This window comes from Euprymna scolopes, chromosome 7 (genome assembly GCF_053919585.1).
Source record: "Euprymna scolopes isolate OS-2025 chromosome 7, ASM5391958v1, whole genome shotgun sequence".
Lineage (NCBI taxonomy): Eukaryota > Metazoa > Mollusca > Cephalopoda > Sepiida > Sepiolidae > Euprymna > Euprymna scolopes.
The window spans coordinates 47,552,213-47,564,224 of NC_136488.1; the positions used below are offsets into that span (position 1 = coordinate 47,552,213).

The following is a 12,012-nucleotide window of genomic DNA, read 5'->3' on the forward strand; positions in this document are numbered from 1 at the left end:
ACCCTTTTTGAATTATTTAATGCCTAATCCAGTCATTTTGGTAGAATAAAAAAAAAAAAAAAATCATGTTTCAAGTTTTTATATCTTCAAATATTCAGAATGGTTGAATTCATTTTAGTTGTTTCACTTCATGGTATATCAACTCTTTTCAGGTTTTTAATGTTGCAAATATTTATTCATTGTATTTGGTTTAGTTGTTTTGTAGATGAAAATTGTTGTTTTTGGCTTTGCAGACAATCATTGTCTTGAGAAGGGAGAGGAAAATGAAACAATAACATCATTGTTTGGTGCATTTTAGGTGAGAAAGACAACCTGATCTTGTAACACTAGTAATGTGTTTCTAATAACAGCTGTACATGTAGGTGATAAGAGTACAAACCTTGTTCTCGTAACACTTTCCTTACAACCTGTTGTATACTGATTTGAAAAGTGTCCTCTATGCTATTGAGTAGCTCTTGTTCTACCATTGTTATCTTCTGTTACCACCACAAAGTTTGAAGTTCTCATAGGAGGTAATGAATATTCTCAAATGCATCATCATTTTGGAAATCTTCCCTGGTACAGATGATGAGCATCTGCAGCATTACCACCCACCAAACCATAAACAAAGTGCATATCGACTCTCTTCTGACCTGTGTATATGTCACCTTGCACCAAACTCAAACTCAAACCCATGAGAAACGGTTACTAAAAAGTAGAAAATGCAGGATGGTGTGCGCGTGTGTGTGTGTGGGGGGCTACAAAGATGACATCGGAGGGGGGGGTAGAATGTTGATTAATACTTTTTCTCGATGACTTATTACTTGAAAACCAATCGTTTCTAGAATTTGATATATAGGATATTCAGACATGTGGAAAACTTTAATCCGTGATCATATTGAAAAAGGGCTACTAAGAGGTCAAAATTGAAAAATTGATCCATGTGAGTCATCGGATTTTGATATGTTACTCCTTGAAATTCTTTTCCCATTTCTTTAATTCCTCATTCATTTTTACAATTATTTTCCACTTTTATTTCATTTTAATTTCTCATTTTATTTTTCAACATTATTTTATATTGCTATTTTTATGTCTCTAAATGTGCAAGGACCTGCAGCATAATGGATAGTGCTGCGAAAAATTCAGTTCTAAGTGAAACTCTTTTGGAGGTTAAAGGTTCAATCTTCTATGCAGGAATGCAATCGCAAATTACTTAAGACTTCTATATGGTCATGGCTGATAGAATGAGAACATACTACCCCTGTTGATTAAATGAAGAGTTTTGTTCAAAATTTCATACAAATTCCCAAGTTCAACAAAATACAGCTGAAGAAGGTCAAAGGTTATCGGCCAAAGCATTGTGAGAATGTGGTTGTTGAGGCATTCAAAATATAGCAAGTGATTAGATATAAAGTGATTATATATATATATATATATATATATATATATATAAAGTAAACGTGTCTGTGTGTCTGTCTGTACATTTCCCTATGCAATATATGTCAATTTTTAGTCTACAGACACGAAATTTGATATACAGGGTACTGAGATTTGAGAAAATCTATGTGATCGGGTTTCAGCCAGAAATTTTGCTGTTAAGGGGTTCAACGATTTGACCTTTGAGAACTCTACCAAGCTCCTCCGACAATTTTGGGTCTAAACACTTGAAATTTTAGATATAGATTCCTTGGACATGGATCTAACTTAATAACTTGATTGGAGCCCAAAACAATAAATGTTAAGGGGTCATAATAGGGGTCAAAGTTAAAAAGAAAATGGCCTTTTTTTACCTCAGCATACACCCCAAACACTCGGGCAACCATGCTAGTATATATATATATATATATATATATATGCATGGTTGCCCGGGTGTTTGGGGTGTATATATATATATATATATATATATATATATACTAGCATGGTTGCCCGGGTGTTTGGGGTGTATATATATATATATATATATATATATATATACTAGCATGGTTGCCCGGGTGTTTGGGGTGTATGCTGAGCAAAAAAAAAAAAAAAGTGGTAGCAGGAAGGCAGGCTCGAACTCGTACCGCAAAGGAGGAAAAGAACGGGGTAAAACCTAACATTTATGCTGTTATGACCACCGCCAAACCGGAAGCAACATTTTTTAAAATTAAGGCTAGACAATCTAAAGGAGAGGATAACGTTAAAAAATATCGGCAAAAAAGTGCCTTGTTGAAGGGGAAGATATTAATGTTTTTAGCCAATTTTTCGATATTTGTTATATGAAAGATCGAACTTTAAAACAATACTTATCTTGGTAAAATCCATCGCCTCTATTGAAAGTTTAAGGCAGACATACAGACATACATACATTTATATATTGGTAACTAAAAATTTTCGACCCAAACTGATGAAAAAGCTTGCCCTATCTCTGAATACCCTTTATGTAAAATTTCAAATATTTAGACCAGAAATTGTCTGAGTAATTTGGAAGAGACCGCAGAGGTCAATTTTTTTTTTTTTTTTTTTTAAACTTTAACTCCTATTATGACCCCTTAACATTTATTGTTTTGGGCTCAAATCAAGTTATTAAGTTAGATCCATGTCCAAGGAACCTATATCTAAAATTTCAAGTGCATAGACCTAAAATTGTCGGAGGAGTTTGGTAGAGTTCTCAAAGGTCAAATCGTTGAACTTTGACCCCTTAATCACCAAATTTCTGGCCGAAAACCGATCGCATCGATTTTCCCAAATCTCAGTACCCTGTATATCAAATTTCGAGTCTGGAGACTAAAAATATGATATATATATATATATATATATATATATATATATATATATGTGTGTGTGATTATAAAAATGAAGGAATGAACATTAGTAAATTCATTATAAACCAACAGTGCTTTATCATTGTTGAACAAGGGAAAATTCTATAATCATGTGTATGCTATGTGATCATGTAGGAAAGTGAAATCTGGACAGTCCAGATTGAGGACATGTATTGCATGGAAAGAAATGATATAAAAATGATATGATGGATGTGTAATGTAGTGTTAATGAAAGGCTTAAATTTGGTAACCTGGACAATATAACCAGTTGGACATGTGTTGAATGGCTTTTAAAAATTGATATCCAATCTAATCTATCACTGACCAGGTTTTTATTTGTCTTTCTTTCTCTCAAATCCAACCTTATCACTTCCTCCCATGTTTTCTTTTGTTTTCCTATGCAAACTGAAACTGCTATCATACCAGTAATGCATCTACTAACCCAAGAACTCCTCTATTCTTTCAACATGGCCACGCCATCAAAGAATGGTCTCACAACATTCTCCTCTTTTTACAGGTTCCTTTCGACTTGACAAGATGTGACATTCAGACATCCTGGAGAGATGGTTATTTTCACTCATTTTATCGACACTCCCAATCATCGATTCTTTCAACATGGTTATACCATCAAAGTTTTGTTCTAAACATATCTCACTAAACTGTCCAAATTTAATTTCCCTCTGAGATCATCAGATCTAAGCCCATCTTTATAACTCACATTACACATCCATTATTCTCACATCATTTCTCTTCATGCAACACACGTCCTTTCACTTACCATGTTTCACTGCTTATACATCATCAATCACACCTTGTAAACATGCCTGATAGATTCTTCTCTTGGTTGATAAAGGTAATGCTGCTTGCTAGTAATAGGAGTAATTCAGTTCTCTGAATTTATTCCAGCCATCTAAATGGAGATAATGTCAGGTTCATCATTAGTTAAATATTGAGTTAGGGTTGGGAGTATTACAGATTATGATAGAATACATCGCTCTCTAAATAATTTGCTTATAAAAAGCGATTAAATATTAAATTTATTTTTGATTCACACAATTCATGAATCACATGAAAGTTTCTTTTATTCCAACTCAAAATCTCGTGACCTATTTTTTTTTTTTTTTTTATTCACAGTGATTGTAGAAAAGTTGTTCATATGAAAACAAAGAATGAGCAATTCTATTCAGAAACACACACACACACACACACACACACACACACACACACACACACACACACACACACACAAAAGAGCCGGTTAGCAGCCATGACGCTGCATGCAGACTGCTCTAATATCATTAATAAGGAGAAATTGGATGAGTTAAGGAAACAGCTCTACCCCAGCCAAAACTGCAATGCGCCCTGGGGCCAGAGACATGGGATTTAATCTACCATGTGTTTCTCAACAGATAACCTACCCTCCCCCCTCCCTCAAACACTTTGCAGATTTAACTATTTGCTTTGCCAATTCAAAATTTTCAAAAGGAAGTCTTCGGATGGTGACTTCCTTTCCTCCAATTGTCATAGCTGACGACAAAATTTGCAGCATATCATGGAAAAGTAAATTGCTTTCATGTGCTTTCTACTCAAAGACTTTGGTTCGTCTGTTTGATGGCATATCAGTCTTTTTATGATTATTTAATTCCAAAATTTAATACTATAAGTGTATACAATTTATTGAACATAAGTTGCTGTTACCGATACATGAGTGATAATTCTGTGTTTGTACCTTTCCTAGCAGTATCTGTGCAATTTGATTGAAACTCAGCATAGACAATTATGCAGGCTACAATCATTTTTAAGCATATCAACCCTTTTTGAGTTAAATTCTAAAACAATACCTGTTGTAAACGATTCATTGAACAAAAATTGCTGTTTTAACCATAGCTTGGGAAGGTTAGGGTTCATATTTTTCCAGAGCCCTGAGAAAAAAAAAAAAAAAAGCCAAGCACCGTTAATAAAATTTAATTCATAATTTCAACCATGTATATTTAATAGGCTTTGTTTTATGGCTATTCAATGATACGGAAAGCCACTTTAGTGATTGTCTTAGCAGTAAGAGACATTATCATGAATGGGTTTCACACTCGCCGAACTGTAACACACCAAATTTTTCTTTTTCTGTGGGTTTATTTCAAAGATAATGTCTATTATAATAATCTCCATTCTATTTCTGAACTGAAGAGAACTCTTCTAGCAGAAAATCAGAAGAATGTTAGAGTTATTAACAATTTTGCATGTTCTATTCAGGTGTACTTATCGTTGGATGGCAATAAAACAAAGGTTGTTGGATATTCAAAAGTGAAACTTGGTGGGCAAGTAATTTTTTAAAAACTTTTTCACTCTAAACAAGGCGTATTGCCACTTGGACACGAGAGACTAGAAATTGGGATCATCTCTACAGGGGACTATGTTAGGAGTTGAGTGGAGAGATATCTTCGCATTACATTTAAATTTCTGCATGTTAGTAGAGTCAGGGATATTGGAAACAGGAAATTCAACAGTCTAGTAATCTAAGAAAATATTATAGTAGAAGGCTTTCTGGCATCTATGGACCTCAACAGTGAAGAGGTTGGATTTTGCTGCTTGTCAGGAGTATGTACGTCAAGGCGATACAAGTGCTAGGAGTTCACCAGAGAACATTCCATCACAATACATGTAAAATAGTCACAGTAATGTAACATTGCGTCAATAGGAAGTTAGGGATAAACTGAAGTTTATTTGTACCAAATATGGTCAACAGAAAAATTTCTGAATTTTATTAACAGTTCCGTGGATGACATTTCTTTCGCTCTTTAGGGGGGGGGGGGTCACACTGTATCACAGCATAAGTGAATCCAACTGCATTTGAACTCTACAGAATTGATTCTATATTTTTATTCATGATACACTCTTGACTCCACTTCCAACTGAAATTGAAAAGAGTACAGGGATGATTGGTTTCATGCCATTCTTGTTAGCAAGAATACTAAAAATTATGCTTTATAAGTCTTTTTTTTTTGTTTAACATGATTAAAATCCCATAATTATTTTCTCTTATTTAGTTTGGCCAAATTAACATAATATCAACATTTATAACTCATGAATCTAAAAATAACTAGTTAGTACTGAAAAGTTGTAGTCCGAGAAGAGACATTAAAATCAGGCATAAGTAATCATGTTTCAACAGACAGAGCAACACTTGAAATAAAGATAACTTGGAGAATCAGTGTATATACTAGGCTACAATGACATTTAAAAAAAAATTTTTTTTTTTTTTGCCCTTTTTCTCTAAATTACCTCCCCTTCCTAGATACCCTGAGAAACCTGGCTTTCAAGTATCAGAGAAATTCTCTGAAACAGCCATTTGCACTCCTTATTTTTGCTCTTCAAAAGACAGCCCTCTGACCAAAGGTCACATAGAAATTCAATTGCCTTTAAACCGATAATTGGTTGACATATGTTTTTTTAAGCTTATTTTGAAAGTTTACGTTTTTCAACCATTTAAGAAACTATTTCTGGTTCGACTAATGATGATGCAATAGTAGGGAGAATGTTAAAAATAGTGTGATAAAAAGGTTAAGAAATTCATGGATGTGTTTTGGTTACTTCCTCTCTAAGAGGTTAGACATGAGGTCAGGGGAAGTTTTGAAAAATAATATTCAGAGGAATGCATTCAGGCCTACAAAAAAAAAAAAAAATGTCTGAGCAGTTCGTTTAACATTCCCTAATTAGCAATAAATAACCCCTTCTTAAAAAGAGATGGTAATTCCTGGGATAGTAGAACTTGCAGAAGTGAACAGCACCATACCTCAGTCAAAGAGAAGCAAGACCACTGTCAGATTGTCAAAGATATCCTAAATTGGTACTATTTGCTAGGATAGTCAAACTAAATAAAACAATTTCTGTGCGTTCGTGATAAATTTAAAGTTTTTTAATGTTCTTCCATTTCAGAAACATTTGAAGTAGTTAATGCAGTAAAGTACAATGTTTCTGTGTAGGTTTGAGAACTGGAAACAATGGCGACTGAAAAGCACGAGAACAAGAATATTGAACAGTTGATTTGCATGAGAATAAGTGTGGAAACCTTAGCTTATACTACTCAGATGTGTATCAGAGTGGCAACTATAAAATAACATTGGACAAGGATCTTCGCCATTCCTCATACAAGAGTCACAACCAGAGCCCAAGAGCACTGCCTTATGAAAGTCCAAAAACTCCAACTAAGTCAAATACTCAGACGAGTTGGGGAAGTCCAGGATGACTGGAAACAATGCCGAGATAAGCAGAGAGCATATACAGCACTTGGAAGCACCAAATGGTTACCCATTTGGTACTGGCCAAGCTCATCATTGTTTAACTTCAGTGATCCGACGGGAACTGGTGTGTCAAACGTGATTATGGCGTATGCATGAAGACCAAGTTCCCTTAAACTGTGATATTTGGATGTGTTTCCAGCAAAGGCCACATCACGATGCCAGACACCTTTGAAAAAAATTGAATTCAGATGTTATACTCACTTGCTATCCACTATTGTCAAGCACCGAGTGGAGAGAGTGACTGTGGAAAGGCCATAGATGTGGTAGTCACACTTAATTCCATGTCACACCTCAAGAAAAACCCAAAAGTGGCTATCTGAATACTTTCATAACTGCATCCAGTACCAACATCTGTCCCCTGCACATTGCCAAATTGCAACCTCATGGACTATTATATGTGGAACAGAGAGACACCAACCATAACACCTGCAACACCAAAGGTTGATCTGATTCCCAGAATAAAACTGGGGTTCAGACATCTATGGGTTATTTAATACTGAATAAAGTTATCAAATATAATATCAAATATAGGTAGGATAATTATTTATAATCTTAGAATACACTGATCTCTAAAAGTATTACCTGTAGAAAGAAGTTTAACAGTAAGGGTGGCAACATTAATCTTAAAACATTAACAGGGACACCTTACATTGGCCGGGATTGAATGAAGATCAACTAATGTTCCACAGTTCCAATACTTTTATTGTTATCGAAATCAGTGAAATTGCCCATTTTTCAATCCAATCAATTGATTACTGGTTTTAGTTAGGAACTCACCATAATGCACCGGTAGAAAGATTCACATGCCTCCCCATAATGACTTGGTTCACATTGCATTGTAGAGAACCTACTGTTGACTTTAGAAAAATTTTTATATAATGGCTTGAATTAAAGTTTAAAATGCAAAAGTCAAGTATCATGGTTCAATTGTCCTCTAAACAAAAACATTTCAAATGCACTCGTCATTTCAAAGAACCTACTGTTGATTTTCTTTGCCAGGCTCTTCTGCTTATGCGATGATAAACTTCTTAAATATACATCTGAAGTTACGCTACATAAGGGTGCTAACTTTTGTCAAAAATTAGACTATTCCTTTTTTAATCAGATTTGTTCGATTATTGATACTTATCGAAGGCATTCCAATATGAAACATATATAAGAACACTTCCAGATCAAAGTACATTTGCGTAAATCTTTTAAAAAATTGGTCCAGCCATTTTGGAATCCATAGGGAACAAGCTCACAGATACAAAGATACAGAAAAAATGCCTTTTATATATAAGTAGAGATTACTCCCAGAAAACATTACTCTTAGAAAGAAATTTAACAAAGATAGAGAGGCATTACTCTCAGAAAACATTCTTGGGAATTTCACGATTTTCATGATTGACCCTTAGCTACCACCTTCTCATAACTATTTTGTGAGAAAAATAAAAAGGAAAAATAAGGTTTTGATATTTTTTTTTTTTGAAGAATCAGATCGCATAATACAGCTGGGGATGAACTTACAGATACAAATGCATGACATGACCAGCCAATTGATCAGATCGGACCTCTTTGATCCTTCTATAATAAAAGTTACGACCAAAGCAAGAGCTGAAACAGAAAAATGGATCAGTCAACAGGATTCTATCCTAAGACATCATAGATCATCATTCACAGTCTACAATTGGCTGTTTTCAGAGAGAGGCGTAGTGGCAGAAAGAGGCTTACTTCTCTGCATGCAGTTGCAATTTGCAAATTTGTGGCCCTGTGGAAGCTCAGAGTTGTTTCTTTGAGCAAGGTTTATTTGAAAAATGCCCTCTTAGAGATGCACTTTCAATTTTGAGAATATATCAATTATTGCCCAAGATATGACATATTTTTCTTTTCTTTTGAAGAGTTTATCTCAAACATCCTGAAATAGCATCTTCATTATGGTTTTTAAATTGACTTCAATTTCATTCAATGTTTTTCACAATTTATTAGTTTACTAAATCAGTTTACTAAATGTAAGGGGACATCACTCTTTATTTTATTTGCTTTATAAACCTTTCCAAACACCCACTCTGTTTAATGAAGTAAGATAAAATGAGCAACAAAGTTTATATTTCAAGAAAATTGGAGCCATCTACAGCACCATTCTAACCTCGTTTTGTGTCTGCTATCAAATTATAAAAAAATTTTCAAGTTAAAACATATTTAAAAGATCACAAGGCATTTTCATTGAAGTTGTAGTGGACAAGTTAAAAGCATGCGCACTTCTGTCATGTAACTATTTTCCTCTTTTTTTTTTCATGAATGCTCAAAGAAAACAAATAGATCTCTCAACATTTTCTTTTCATTTTTTTTTTTACTTAAGGTGTGACATTCAGCCATCCTAGAGAGATGAGTATTACAACTCATTTTATTGACATTTTCAATCATATCGATTCTTTCTTCACACAAATTCACGTTTCTTACTTAGCAATTAATAAAAAATTAATACAAGGTGGAACGATAAATTTGTTGCTCTAAAGAAAACAGTTTTATTTTAAAACTTTTTTGGAAAAAAAAATCAATTCAGGTTAACTTTATTATGTAGTAGAGCTAACAATTATCCAATGTAGCAGCCTTCAGCCTCATCATGATACAGGTCCAGAATTGGGATCATGCCTTTTCCACAGGCACCGGCAGGAACTTGGCAGATGGTAGCAATCAGATTGGCTTTGGTGAGAGGTCATGTTGGTGATGTTCTCGACATATGATCAAACAAAGTAGTCCAGCGGGTTCAGGTCAGGGGAGGGGGGTCAGTGAGAAAAAGATACAAAGTTGTAACACTCCTTCCGAAGCCAAGCTTGGGTCTCTTTGGATTCGTGGGCCAACATTGAGTCCTGCTGGCACACCTAGGAGATCACCACACCTCTTCAGCACATCCAGGTACATTTTAGTGTTGACTTCCAAGCCAACTTTGAAGATGTGAGGTGACATGATGTGGCCCTCACTTGAAACCACACTAAAGACCATAACCGTCGCCGGAAACTTTGTTAGACCGTCTGGAATTGTTATTTTGAAGGTGCTGGCCATGGTCCTGTTGTAACTTGGATCGGTAGAGAGCAAGAGTTGTACAGCGGTACATCTTGGATCTCACTCCTTGAACATTCTGCCATTTTTTGGACATGATAGAAGGCTCCTATCACTTTTGGGATTTGTACACAACTGGCCAACTATGAGATGGTCCGCAACTCAAAAAGAAAACCCTGTTTTCAGCAAACAGAAATGGAATCATATCGCTATTTTCTTTATGGCAACAATTTTATCATTCCACGCTGTACATGTAGCAAACAAACTCAATTTTTATACACATGTACAACATCTTTCGCACATCACACTAAATGCTATTACCACATACTGCCCACTGGCTTCAACACTTTGATTTTCAGAGTGATTTCTATTCCAACTACTCTCTTACCATCTATAATATATGTGTGTGTGTTTGTGTGTGTGCATTTTTTCTGTATGTCCACCAAAGGCTCCCCCCTCTGGTGCTTCTTGGCTTGCTCGCGCATTCTTATAACTTTTTATATGCTACACAGATCATAATATCTCACACTTACGAAACGTGGTTGTAAATGTATTTTATTTCGGCCACTTTTATCTTACAATTGCAACAAAATTCGCGCTGCGAATTCGTTTGCTGCTACTGTATTGACCTAGAAAAACCACCTTCAATTTTTTAAGCGCTTATTTTCGACTAATCAAAAGTCCTTGACTTCCTGGCTTCATGGTATGTCATCAGACTATTAATTTCAAGGCTCCAGGTTCGAACCTACCTACCTCCCAAAACAATTTTTGCTGTTTTTTTTTGTTTGTTTTTTTTAATTCGAGCCTTCTTTTTTTATCTACACCCCCCCCCCAACACACCCATGGGTACTTCCGCCTCTCCATCAGGTTCGAGCCTATCTCCCTCCCAAAACATTTTCGCTGTTTTATTTTGTTTTTATTTCTTTTTTTTTAATATTTGTTTTCGAGCCTACCAAAACTTTTTTTCTTTTTTAACTAACCCCTCTTCCCAACACACACCCGGGCAACGCAGGGTACCCCCGCTAGTCTATAATATAAATCTCACCTGTCTGTTTAAATGTATGTATGTATGTATGTCTGCCTAAAACTTTTGACAGAGAGGATGGATTTTCACAAAATCAGTATCGTTTGAAGATTGACCCTTTAAACGACAAATATCGAAAAATTGGCTAAAAACATTAATTCTTTCACCATCAACTCGGCACTTTTCTACAGGGAGGGGTCGCTTTTTTTTTTTCGACAATATTTTCGAAAGTCCTCCCCTCTTTTCGATTGACTAGCCTTAATTTAAATCTTGGCCACTTCTAGTTTAGCAGTGGGTGTAACAGCAAAGATGTCACTTTTTTTTTCACATTTTTTTTCTTCTTCGTGGTACGGGTTTGAGCCTGCCTGCCTACTACCACTTTTTTTTTCTTTTTGCTCAATACACAAACATCCGGGCAACGCCGGGCACCCTGGCTAGTTTCTAATAATATCCGCATTCATTAAATTAGAAGAGAGCCGTCTATCTTTCTACAAATCCCAGACAGACAGGCGACAATTGCATCCCCTCAAAGTGAACCGTAACCCAATTTTTTTTATTCATTAATCAGGATGTAAAAAACAAATGTAGTAATTAATCTTTGTGGAGAATTTTTCCCCTAAAATTAAAAAGAAAAAGAAAAAGACTTCAACTCTTGAAGAAAAAAGGTGTTGGAGGGGCGTCATGAGAATGAAAGGAAAAACTAATAAAAATAAATAATAGAATAACAAGGAAATACAAAGGAGAGAAAGTAGAGAACCCAAAGAATGAAAAATTAAAAAAAAAAAAAAAAAAAAAAAAAATCAAGAGAAATAGAACTGAAGACATTTTTAGAAATGAAAAAAAAAAAAGAAAAAAAATCAAAAGAAAA

The 12,012-nt window shown here is 34.9% G+C and overlaps 1 protein-coding gene across 8 annotated transcripts in view; it reads right to left on the minus strand.

Moving 5' to 3' along the window:
* Positions 1-12,012, minus strand: part of LOC145279708 (geranylgeranyl pyrophosphate synthase-like) — a 200,435-nt gene that overhangs the window by 77,881 nt on the left and 110,542 nt on the right. The window lies entirely within an intron of this gene.